The sequence below is a fragment of the Triticum dicoccoides genome, chromosome 2B, assembly GCF_002162155.2.
Source record: "Triticum dicoccoides isolate Atlit2015 ecotype Zavitan chromosome 2B, WEW_v2.0, whole genome shotgun sequence".
In the NCBI taxonomy this organism is placed as follows: domain Eukaryota; kingdom Viridiplantae; phylum Streptophyta; class Magnoliopsida; order Poales; family Poaceae; genus Triticum; species Triticum dicoccoides.
The window spans coordinates 50,509,827-50,522,170 of NC_041383.1; the positions used below are offsets into that span (position 1 = coordinate 50,509,827).

At 45.6% G+C, this 12,344-nt stretch overlaps 1 long non-coding RNA gene across 1 annotated transcript in view; it reads right to left on the reverse strand.

The window, feature by feature from the left end:
- Positions 1-6,892, reverse strand: part of LOC119367073 — a 14,649-nt gene extending 7,757 nt beyond the window's left edge. The window contains exons 1-4 of the long non-coding RNA XR_005176185.1: positions 6,830-6,892; positions 5,612-5,697; positions 4,873-5,000; positions 4,689-4,769 (exon numbers count right to left, since the gene is read on the reverse strand). This is a non-coding gene — a long non-coding RNA (uncharacterized LOC119367073). The remainder of the gene's footprint in view (positions 1-4,688; positions 4,770-4,872; positions 5,001-5,611; positions 5,698-6,829) is intronic.
- Between the last annotated feature and the right edge of the window lie 5,452 nt (positions 6,893-12,344).

The following is a 12,344-nucleotide window of genomic DNA, read 5'->3' on the forward strand; positions in this document are numbered from 1 at the left end:
GGACATGATCCTTCTAAAAGCCACATGCCACAAGACGAGCCTTGTGACCCTTAAGGGAAATATTGGAGTTGGTGTTTACCTTGTAGATACAATTGGATACGGACACATAGAGGAAGAGCGACAAGATCTCGCATGCCATTGTGCTCAATGGCACCAAGCTCCCCTGCATTACATATGTTGCCATTTTAGATGAACAAGAAAGTCTCAATAAGAACTTGGCTTGCTAATAGCGACACTACGCATCGTTAGCACCTCGGTTTGGGCTAAGTTCAGCCTCAGGAACTCGTCGAAGACCCCTTGCTGGAAGGCCTGGATGGCCTAGGCTTGGAGATGTTCTCGATGGAGTTTAGGAGCCAATTCTAACAATTGATGTATTCACAGATCGACTTGTCATTCTTTGGGACGCAATTCCAGAGGTTATGCGCGATGGCAGGCCTCGTGTAGGTGCACTCAAAGTTCTTTATGAAGGCATTGCGCAGGACATCCCAAACGCATATGTTGTCCTCGGGGATGCTGTTAAAGCCACGCCCTTGTGGAACTCCCCAACATCAATGGGAGATAACGCAGAGCAACATGCTCGTTGCCCCCGCCACTAATGCAAGCAATCATGTAGTCAGCCAGTCAAGTTTTGGGCTTGACAATACCTTGTACTTTTTAATTCCATTGGCGGTCCGAAGCCGCTATGGAAAGGGCACAATCTGTATGTGCCGACTGAAGCACAAAGGACCCTGTGACCGTGAGCCAAATGGCCGACCGAACTCGTCACGATGCTCGGTGTGCCGCCTAGCTGCTCGAACGGCCTCAATATCGCTTCGTGTGTCGTGGCGTCCTTCTCTCCTGTTGGGAGGAGAGAAAGATCGACGTTGCTCTATGTGGATTCGCTTGATGTCTTCACGCACACCCACCGATTTGGGCGGTGACAGTGATCCACCAAAGGTTGGCACTGTAGGACTTGGAGACAAGATGGCCACATTCTTTTGTTCTACCACTGTTTTGAACAGTGTGGTGAGTCAGTGATGATGTCTCACCTCGGGCACATTAGTAGGCGAAAGCAAGAGGTTCCTGGCAGGAGTGCGGTGGAAGCGACGCCCTCCGATGTTCGTGTTGTCTGGGAATCACACGCACCGCGTTCTCTTTGCACAATTAAAGTGGACTGCTGGGGGTGACAACGTGCCTCGTTCTCCTGCGGGGACTAGAACTCATGCTCTCGCACCTCAAGTACCGTTCTCTCCTCCGCGAGGCGCTCCTGCTTAGTGAGAACATCCACATGAGTAGTCTCAACTCTCAAGGGCTCTCTCAGTAGGCATGTTGTCCATCCATGGCATGTCCAAGAGTGCATCAACAATTTGTTGGGCTGTCGTATCGGCCAGAATTGCGCCATTGTTGGCCATGTACACCTTTGTCATGGGGGCAGAAGTGGACGAACTCTCATACCCGCCGGACTCGAAAACCCAATGCAGGCAAGATGGAGTCAAAAGTGACCGTACCAACAAGCCAGGAAGCCACATTACCGGTGCGCGTCATTGGTGAAGATCTTAGGGATCACTTGAGACCTGGCACCCTCAGTCGGGGATGGACCTATGGCTAGAGTCACATGATGCTGACTCGACTAGCGACGAAGTCCACACTCCCGGCAGCGATCAACATGCTCTGACAGAAGGCGGCGCAGGCAGGATGTCATGACGCATAATTGGTGATAAAGTGCAAGATGAAAACACACACGAGCTACTCGGGACTGAACCCACCAACGATTGTTGTAGAGGATCCCGCTTGGATCGCAACTCTAACGTGCGCATGCTCCCATGGTGGCTGCCAACTGTCTTGGGGATTACGCCTCAATACTCTTGATTTGGGGGATTTGTATGGGCAAGGCGCACGTGGAAGATCTAGGTACGGGATTTCACACGGTTGAAGCTTTACCTAGGTTCTGCCCCCTATTGTAGGTGTAACACCCTACTTCTGCTTGGATGTTCCATCTCTTGTATGAACCGAGTGATTACAACTATTTTGGTCTATGTCAAATCTTGTCTAAGATCTCCTGCCATACTCACCTTATATACTGCGATGAGGATGTGGAGTTACCAGGGTTGTTATGAACCACGATGTAATAATAGCCATGATGATGACGGTTACAAATGCAATTAACCCCAACGCCATAATGTTGTCGTAATAGCGTAGCTGGTAACATCTGCCTTGATTGACTATGTATGGTCTAGTCGGATGGACATGAGGGTATTTAGCTTGATGGGCTCCGAGATGTTCAATCAGATGGGCTTGCTAATATCGGCCCGCCCGAGTGATTCTTCTACTGAAGACTCGGGTCGTTTGGCTGCTAGGCTTAATCCTTGTCATGGGCCTACACCAGGAGGGATCCCACTGTCAAGATCCAATCTGGACATCCTGTAGATTCTCAAAAAAAAAAAAACTGGACATCCTGTGTAGATCATCCAACTCCAACTCCGGCAACTCGACTTGCGACTCACAGGATGCACCATTGTGCACCCCACTGTAATGTGTCTTGGATATAATCCCATATAAGGAGTAGGTTCTTACTCACCATGTGAAGGCCCAAACCAAGGTATAACTTGTGTCGCGTGTCCACCTGGTATCTGAGATGATGACTCACTGTCACATATATCCACGTATGTTAATAGTATTGTTGTTAGGTACATTGTGAATCACTATCGATAGACATCAATCCATGATTTGGGTTTCCGTTTCCACTAACCTCCCAACTATTTTACTGCGACTATTAGACAACAGAGCCCAAGACGTTTACGGAAATTTCTTGGGTGGTTTTGCATGCAAACCTGAATGAACAGGTGGTAATCTCCTAAAAAAACATGGTTTTGATCCACTGACTCAAGCTAGTGTATATCTAAGCATGGTTAAATAATGATGTCTCTAAATTTGCTTTTGTTGTAAACGTGCATCTAATTGAACCCAATGCCGATATCTAAAATGATGTACCTAACATTGCCACACATCTAGATAGTGTACGATATACGCCGCTCGATATGAGTGGTTAGCTATATAAGAAACAATAGGGTTTGTCTAGGGTGCATCTAGATGTGAAATAATTATGTCACATCTAAGGTGACATTATCTTTTTGTTGGGTCAGGTCTTTAATGAGTTGCGTTGAGTTGACAAAATGGCCCATGTAAAAAAACCTGTTGGGACTGGCTATTTCCTGAGCAATGGACGGAACACGAAGGCACTTGATTTGAGCCTGCTCAGAAACACGAATCTTGATGCGTGAATATCTGATGGCTTAGAACAGATGAGAGTTTTGTTAGTTCTGTTCTAGATGAAAATTAGCTAATCCAAAAATAATATACTTAACTCTAGACCACTCTCCTCTAACTACACCATAAGACCCAAACAAACAAAGGAAAGGAAAACGACATGTGACCCTCAACCGAAAGCTACAGCCCTGTATCAATAAGCTAGTGAAAAGGCCCAACAACAAAAAATGGCCCACTTAAAAAGCCCTGTTGGGACTGGCTATTTCCTGAGCAAGAATGCTACACCCACGTAATTTTTACTAAAAGCTACTAAACCTTCCATTCCTAACTAATACAACTCCCCCTGATTTTCAAGGAGTGGGCCCGCCTCACTTTTCTTAACCAGTAAAATCGTTGCGGCTAAGATCCTTTGTAAGGTACGTAAAATATATTTTACGTAGGTGTAGCGTTGTCCATTTCTTGAGCAACGGATGGAACACGAAGACAACTGATGTGAGCCTGCTTGGAAACACGAACCTTGATGCGTGAATATATGACGACTTAGAATTTAGATGAGACTTTGTTAAGATATACTAACTCCTCGATGGATGGGATCTACAAGTGGATCTAACCTTTCAATATGATCTTTCCTGACTGCATTGCTAATATGCCGAATGCCGCACACCAGACAGTAGTAGCCGAGGCTGCATCGGAGCTCTACAGCCTGCAACATGCCAGCTTTGTCGATCTTTGCCATGCTCCAGCTCTGGTCAACGCCTTATTGAAGTTCCGGGGTGCGCACCCGTGCATGGATTGCTGCTTCCCCGATTGTCCACCTCTTTCGGCCACCGGGTTGGTCCTGGATTTGGGCATTGGGCTTTCTTTGTTCTCCAAGGGGAGACCAGAACCAGTATTGATTTGGGATCTGATTTTCATTCTTGATGGGGCCGCCTCGATCTGGTTGGAACATGCTTTTGTTATTTATTTCTCTTGGAGCATGTCGCGATGTCGGCTTGGGGGCGGCGAGGAGATGGCGGCAGAGATGTGGGCTACCTCACTTAGCGGGGAGGAAAACGTCTTCTCCCTCTGCCGTGTGCGTACGTTTCTCGGATGTGTCAACTGTTGCTGATCACAGAAGTTATATCTGTCCGTCTGGGAGAGAATTGCTTTGCCATTTTCCTATAACAAACTCGGCTGAATTTGTACACAGGACATGTAGAAGCTCTGTATGATCGAATACCGAATCGCCCTGTAGAGCACTAGATCCGCACTAAATACTACGTAGTACATCTCTAGAAGCACTAGATCTGCATTAGCTCTGTATGAATTTCCCATTTTCCAACAACTAAATAATACACATAATTTGCACACATAACAATTGAGGATTAACATCATTCCAGGTGAATAAGACTTGATTGAGTGATTGGATTGTACAATAATTATGCTAAGCTGGATATATGTACCTGCTGCTGTCTACATGTTTGACGGATAATCTGGCGTCCAATTAGGAACTCGGAACTATAGTCGTCGTGAAGACCTCCAAGCTGAAACAAAACCCCGCGAAGCACAATGCAAACAAGACTAAGCACGGAATCCATTTACACAAAGCGAAGAAAGAATTATGGGCAGCTTGGTGGGTAACAATACCTCCAATAAATCGCGCGACGAGACCAAATTATGAAACTGTTCCCATCCTTTTTGCGCGTCTGTTGAACTATGGCTGGTTAAGACTTGGGAACTCGCCTTCTCAAATCGTTTCGTGGGGCTGCAGGCCACTAAAGAACATAATTAATCATTTGTTATTATTGAATGGTAGATGCTTCGTTGGTTCCTTTCCTCCAACTGGCAAGAGCTGACCACCCACAATCATTGGGTTTAAGTCCTTAAGATAACTAGTATTTCAATCGTGTGTCAGACCAAGCATGTTACATAACAACAACTGGCAAGAGCTGACCATCCACAATTATTGGGTTTAAGTCTTTAAGATAATTATCATGTGTCAGACCATGTTACTACATAACAACAACGACCATTCAGAGTCAATTAAACAAATGTTTAGTGTCAAGTGTCTTTCTGACCTCAGTGCAGATGCAATGGATGCTCTATTTTCTATGTTAACAATAATACAGTTCCCAAGTGATGCAGTGAGGCAAAGAAGATTATGGTAGATCTGGAATCAGATTATACAGATAGATGCATGAATCAATGGCTGCATCCTATACAGAGATGACTATGCTGGGCGTCCATCTGAACCCAATGCCAATATCTAAAATGATGCATCTAACGTTGCCACACCATCTAAAAGTTAGCTATATATGAAACAATGGACAAAAGATACTATATGGTATAGAAACTCCAGTGCATTGTAACTACAAGTGGATCTAACCTTTCAGTAGGAAATTTTCGTGGCTCACGCAGCACAACTTGTTCCACACCGAGATAAGCGTTGCTTGGAATCACCAAAATGCCAACCTGACAGGATCACAACACGATCAACACATAATTCACTCGAACTAGCTCGATTTACTCATGGATACTCGCTTAAGTTTAGATACAGTCGAGGGTCAAAATCAACTAATTCTAGCAAGTAGTTCTACGGTTCTGTGCTAGAGCTAGCTTTTACAACTTGGAGAAAGAAAGGGTAAGGTAGCGATCGGCGGATCATGGGGATGGTTTAATAGCGAGGGAGGAAAACGAATCACGCTGTAGCTACCAGGGAGACGACGACATCGGCGTGAAATGAATAGAAGAGCTCTCAAGAGTTTCTGGCCGTTGATCTTCACTTGATACAAGTAATCCTGAGCGTCCATCCACGCGTCATACTCCTGTGCTTCTTCTTCAGTTTCGACAGTGTTCATTTCTTCAGAGAAGTACATGTTCAGATAACAGGGTCCTCACTCGCCCATCGGACAGCTCTAGCCGAGGCTGGATCGAAGCTTTGCTACTCCGGTCAATGACATATCGAAGTTCTGGGGCGCGCATCCGTGCATGGCATGCCGCTTCCCCGATTGGCCACCTCCTGAGGCCGCCGGGTTGGTCCTAGATTTGGTCATTGGGTTTTGTTTGTTCTCCAGAGGCAACCGGAACCAGTATTGATTGGGGATCTGGTTCTCTTTGTTCTCAATGGGGCCGATTGGATCTGGTTGGGACATGCCTCTGCTATTTCTTCACGTGGAGAATGCGGCGACGTCGGCTTGGGGAGAGATGGCTATGAGGAGACGGAGATGTGGGCTAGCATAGCACACGGAGCGAGGAAAACGTCGGCCGCGGGGTGGTGGGGCAGGATCGTATTCGACTAATCTTCTCCTTTTCCATGTGCGCTGATGTTACGTCTGGCCGTATGTGATAGAACTGCTTTGGATCTTGCTAGGTGATCCCTTTTTCCTATAACAAACTCTGACTAAATATGCATACAGAACTTGCAGAAGCTCGGTACAAATACCGAATCGCCCCGCAGAGCACTAGATCTGCACAAAATAGTACTAGTACTATGTACTACTACATCTCTAGAACAACAGAAAGAAACAAGATTCGAACTCTTGTGGTTAAGACTCGATCGAGCGATTCCGGTGTACAATAATTATGCTAAGCTGGATATATATACCTGCTGCTGTCTACCAGTTTGGCGGATAATCTGGCGTCCAAGCAGGAACTGAGCAGAACTCAACCCGTCACTAACCTGAACGAAAACCCCACGAAAAGCAATGCAAACAAGACTAAGCAGGAAGCTCATTTGCAGGAAGCAAAGAAAGAAATATGAACAGCTTGCTGGGTAGCGATACCTCCAATAATTCGCGCGCGATGAGACCAAATTACTGAACCACCATTCCCATCCTTCTTGCTCGTCTCTGGAACTATGGCTGGTTAAGACTTGGGAACTCAGCTTCTACCATGGTTTTGTGGGGCTGCAGGCCACAACTAAAGAACATAATTAATTATTTGCTATTATTTAATGGTAGATGCTTCATTGGTTCTTTTTTCCCAACTGGCAAGAGCTGACCATCCACAATTACTGGGTTTAAGTCTTTAAGATAACTAGTATATCTATCGCGTGTCAGACCAAGCATGTTACATAACAAGAACGACCATTCAGAGTCACTTAAACAAATGTTTAACATCGAGTGTCTTTCTGGCCTCACTAGTGCAGAACCGGGTTTTAGTGCCGGTTCGTGACGGCCTTTAGTGCCGGTTGGCGAACCGGCACTAAAGAGTGGGGACTAAAGGTCTCCCTTTTAGTACCGGTTCGTCATGAACCGGCGCTAAAGTGCAAACACGTGGCACGAGCCAGGCCCGGGTGCGTGTAGGACATTAGTATCGGTTGGTAACACCAACCGGTACTAAATGTTTGGGTGTTTTTTTTTTAATTTTTGCTTTAATTTTGTGTTTTTAATTTGGCTTTATTTTCCATTTAATTCTTTTCTGTTTGCTGGTATTTCACGATACTACAAATTATACACGTTATGCATATATATAAATAGATTTTCTCATACGTAGAAACACACACACACACACACACACACACACACACACACACACATATATATATATATATATATATATCATCGAATGTCTCACAGCCAACACCATTAACTATTCACACATACACATGTATATACATATACAATTTCTCCTACATGTTGCCTTGGTGCCTTCGGAGCACGATGACAAGTGGTTCATGGGGGCGGTAGCGGGTAATAGTATTCTCCTTTCGGATCTATGACCTGGTCGAGCAAAAATCCGGCTATTTCCTCTTAAAGTGCTTGTATGCGGTCCGATGGTAGGAGCTTATCCCGCACCGATCTGAACTGTTAAGAAGGAGATCAATATGCATGTGTGTTAGTTGTGTGACTAGATATCGATAATGGTGTGAATAGTATTCTGACAAAAACGTACCCAGTCCTGTCTATCAGATCTGCTCCTTTTGCACGTCATCATGCGAATGTTCTCGCAAACGTAGTATGCACACAGATTATTCCCTGGCGCCTGCCTCAGGGCCTTTACGAGAATGTAATTGAATCAGATATGTATTAATCAAGCATGATAATTAATTAATGATATTGAAACAAGAATTAAAGAGATGGTAGATAACTAGTACTACTTAATTACTTACCTTGGGTCGATGCCAAAACAACTTTTTTGGCCACGTGCCTGGAGTCACCTTGATGAAGTTTGCCCATGCCCTGCCCGCCGGCAAAGAAAATTAATAAAGGGGTTATTAAATAGTTTATATCAGAAACTAATAGTTAATAATGATTGAAATTACCTGTTGACTATCCCCTTCACGATGGTGTAGTCTTTATCTTCTTTAGTTAGTGAGTCCAGTAATTCAACTTTTCCTTCCTCAACTTTAATGTCTAACAAGACCCAGTGCCAACTGCATACGCACACGTTTGCATGTCTTAATTAAGCGGGCATGTGCATAAAATTAATCAACTACCGTAAACCGTATACACTTAATTATTAACATTTAGCTAGCTAGTAAGCAAAAACAGAATTTGTAGTACAAGAGAGTGTGACCCACGAGAAGTTGTAAGGAAGTAGTATATCTTCATTGGTATTGAGGCGCTTCAAGAACTCTAGCATGCTTTCCTCTACATCAGCTTGACAATGTTCAATCTGCCATATGTCCTCATTAATGGTATTTGGGTCAATGAACCCAACGCCATAGCGTCCAGATTTTTTCATTTCATACATCTTCATCCTGCATATAATACCACAGAAAAAGAATATAGTTAGGATAAGTACATGTAATGATTGATCAAAATTATCACTACATAACTAGCTTGAGACTTAAATTACAGAAAGAAATCACTTACAGACAATAGCAACTGACGATAGACTTGTCGAGTGCGTCTTGATTAAATAACTGAAATAGTTCTGGATACTCCTTGGCCAGAGCTTTCTCATGGTAATAATGCTCATCCTTGACATTCACCATGAGGGACTCTCGATTGGAAATCTTGGTAATGTTCATGTACCATTGATGCAATTGATACATTCTCGTTGGGAGGTCCTTGACCTTGTCTGGATGGACCAAAGGTTTGCCCCGGACATATTGCCATGCTATTTCTGATTCTTTAAGCGCAGGCATGGGCTCGATTTCGAGGAGTTGTCCAACAGAGATATTGAGCATTTGAGCCTGCATTATATGGTCCTCTGTTATTACCACATCGCCATGCTGGGGAACGCTAACGGTTTGCTCACAATAATATTTGGCGCGCGTACTACTCCTCTCATGTGTTGTTGGCACAACAAGCGGGGGGATCGCTTGCGCCGCCTGTTCTCCCAACTGGGGAACGATTTTCCCGCATTTTTTGCCAGCTGCTTGTTGGCTCGAGCTTGAGCTTGCTTCCTTCTGTAGTCGTGCTCGATGTGCCTTCCTGATTTGGCGCTCATAGTCCGAGTCAACAGGCTTGGGAGCTGGTTCTCTAGCCATACGAATGAAGTGGTCAATTACTTTCTCAGGCACTTTCTCCTTTGGCGGCGGTGCCGATTTCGGTCCAAAATGGGCATCCACTTGGGCTTGCACTATGGCTATGTTTTGCTCCTTAGTCATGTCGTAAGGCCTCTGAGGAAGAGGAGCGAGGCTTGGACCATATTTATATCGCTTGCCTTCGCCTGTACTTCCTGAACTACCTCGACTCGTATCGCTATACACCAAAGCTGTGGGATGTCTCTTCTACGATTGCTGAGACGGCGGAGACGACTGACGTGGAGTTGGACCAGGAGAAGTGGCCTGACGATGTGCCAGACTTGAAGCAGGTGGTGTGGCCTGACACGGTGCCGGACTTGAAACCGGAGAAGTGGCATGACGCTGTGCCGGGCTTGAAACCGGAGGAGTCAGCTCACGCGTTTGGGGACTTGGAGGAGGTGGCGGACTTCGAGGAGGAGTCGTCTCACGCGTTCGTGGACTTGGAGGAGCGGGAGTCTGCTGACTCGGTGGCGGACTTCGAGGAGTCGGCAGACGACGCAGTGTCGGTGGACTTCGAAAGATGATGCAATCCTTTCTCCATAGGATGATACGATGTATGGCCTCTCCCAGTGTGCGCTCGTCTTCACCTCCAGGAATGTCAAGCGTTAGCCCCGAATATGGGTCCACCACTTCATCAACCATGACACGAGTATAGCCCTCTGGAATCGGGATGCAATGGTAGGTTGCTTCGGGGGTAACTGGAAAAGCAACGCCGTCCGCCACTTTCATGGATATGTTCTTCATTTTGGAGTGTAGCTCGCAGTTAGTGTTCTCTATGATGTCATCCATAGGGTATTTATCTAGCAGTGTGTTGCCCGGGGCAGAACCAACGCTGCTTCTCGACATGGATGGGACGGTGCTATCCAATGCTGGACGATCATCCGCTTGCTGCTACCGCTGCTGAGACCCCCTTTCCTGGCTAAGTGAGTCGATCTGCTATTGCTGCTGCTGGAATTTGAGTGCCAGGTCCGCGTGCCTTGCTTCTAGGCCTTTAAGGCGTTCTGCGTCCTGCTTCCTCTGCTCCTCCTCCAGCTTCCTTTTCTTCTCCTCCTCCATCTTCTTTCTTGCACGGATCCTGTAGTCCTCGTTCCATTCTGAAAAGCCCTCATACCAGGGAATAACGCCCATGCCTCGTGTTCTTCCCGGGTGTTCAGGATTTCCCAGGGCGCGCGGAAGCTCGTCGTTCTCTCTGTTGGGCGTGAACACCCCCCTTCAAGCTTCATCTATTGCGTCAATTATTTTTTGTTCGGCTCCTTTTAGACTTGCCTTCTTTGAAACTCCGCCTGTCTTTGGGTCCAACGCTCCCCCATGCGCATAGAACCAAGTTCTGCACCTGGGGGGCCAGTGCCGGGTAACCGGAGTGACCCCTGCATCCTCCATCTCTTGCTCAGACTTATCCCACTTAGGTAATCCCACCGCGTAGCCACCTGGACCCAGCCTATGGAACTGCGTCTTTCTTGCGGCATTTGCCTTGTTTTTCATCGACCGTTCCTTAGATATTTCTGAATCCTTGAAGGTCACGAAATCGTCCCAGTGCTCTCTTTGCTTCTCTAGTGTTCCCGTGAATTCTGGAGTCTTCCTTTCATTAGCGAGGTAGTTGGCCCATACAGTTTTCTTGTGGGTGTTGAATGCAATTGCCATCTTCTTAAGAGCAGCGGCCTTGACTTTCTCCACATCTGCTTCAGTGAAATGATCTGGTAGGGTGAAATGTTCCATCAGAGATTTCACAAGGTCTTTTTTGGCTCTTTTGTCGACCCAAGTAACACCTGGACGTTTAGTCTTTGGCTCTTTCCATTCTTGAATGGAGATCGGGAGTTTGTCCTTCACAAGAACTCCGCACTGATGAGTCCACTTGTTCGCAATGTTCTTAGGCGTGAGGGGTTCGCCACTAGGTTTGATGGATTTGATGTGGTACTTTACACCATCCTTCAACAATCTGCCCGGGCCTCGCTTTGTCTTGCTGTCTGTAGAAGCAGATTTGCTCGATCCGGAGGGCTGAAAGAAGAAAGATCGATTTGTTAATATATCTTCAATAAAAAAACATGTGATGATCACCATGATGCATGCTTATATAAATATACCTCGCCGGTAGTGTTTGTTATTTGAAGATCAGCATTGTCTGTGTCATCACAAACATTGTCTGTGTCATAATCATAATCATAGTTCATGACTTTATCAACCCGGTCGTCGAGATCGAATATCTTTTCATCACCCTCTCCAGTATTGTTAAGATATTGGGAGCCGTCATCTGCTTCATTCAGATCATCTAGCCTGTGAGGGCTGCGTATGATGTCGAACAATTCCTCTTCTCTCTCTCTGCCGGTATTGTCCGCCATAGCTTTTACTTTACTAATAATACAGAAGAAATATAAAACAATTTAGTATTCAAATTACAATGCATGGATGCAATTAATCAATAAGGAAAAACTGAATCTCGAATACATCCTCTCGAATATATAATCTCGAATACATCATCGTCTTAATATATATAATCTCGAATACAGCGTCTCGAATATTATATATCGAATACATCACTGGCTAGGTACCTAATAAAGATCGAGTACTACAGAAGAATCTAGGGTGCCACTCGCGGTTCCTGGGGCGCGGGCGGTGCACACCCAAAGAGAAGGAACCATCACAGGATCAT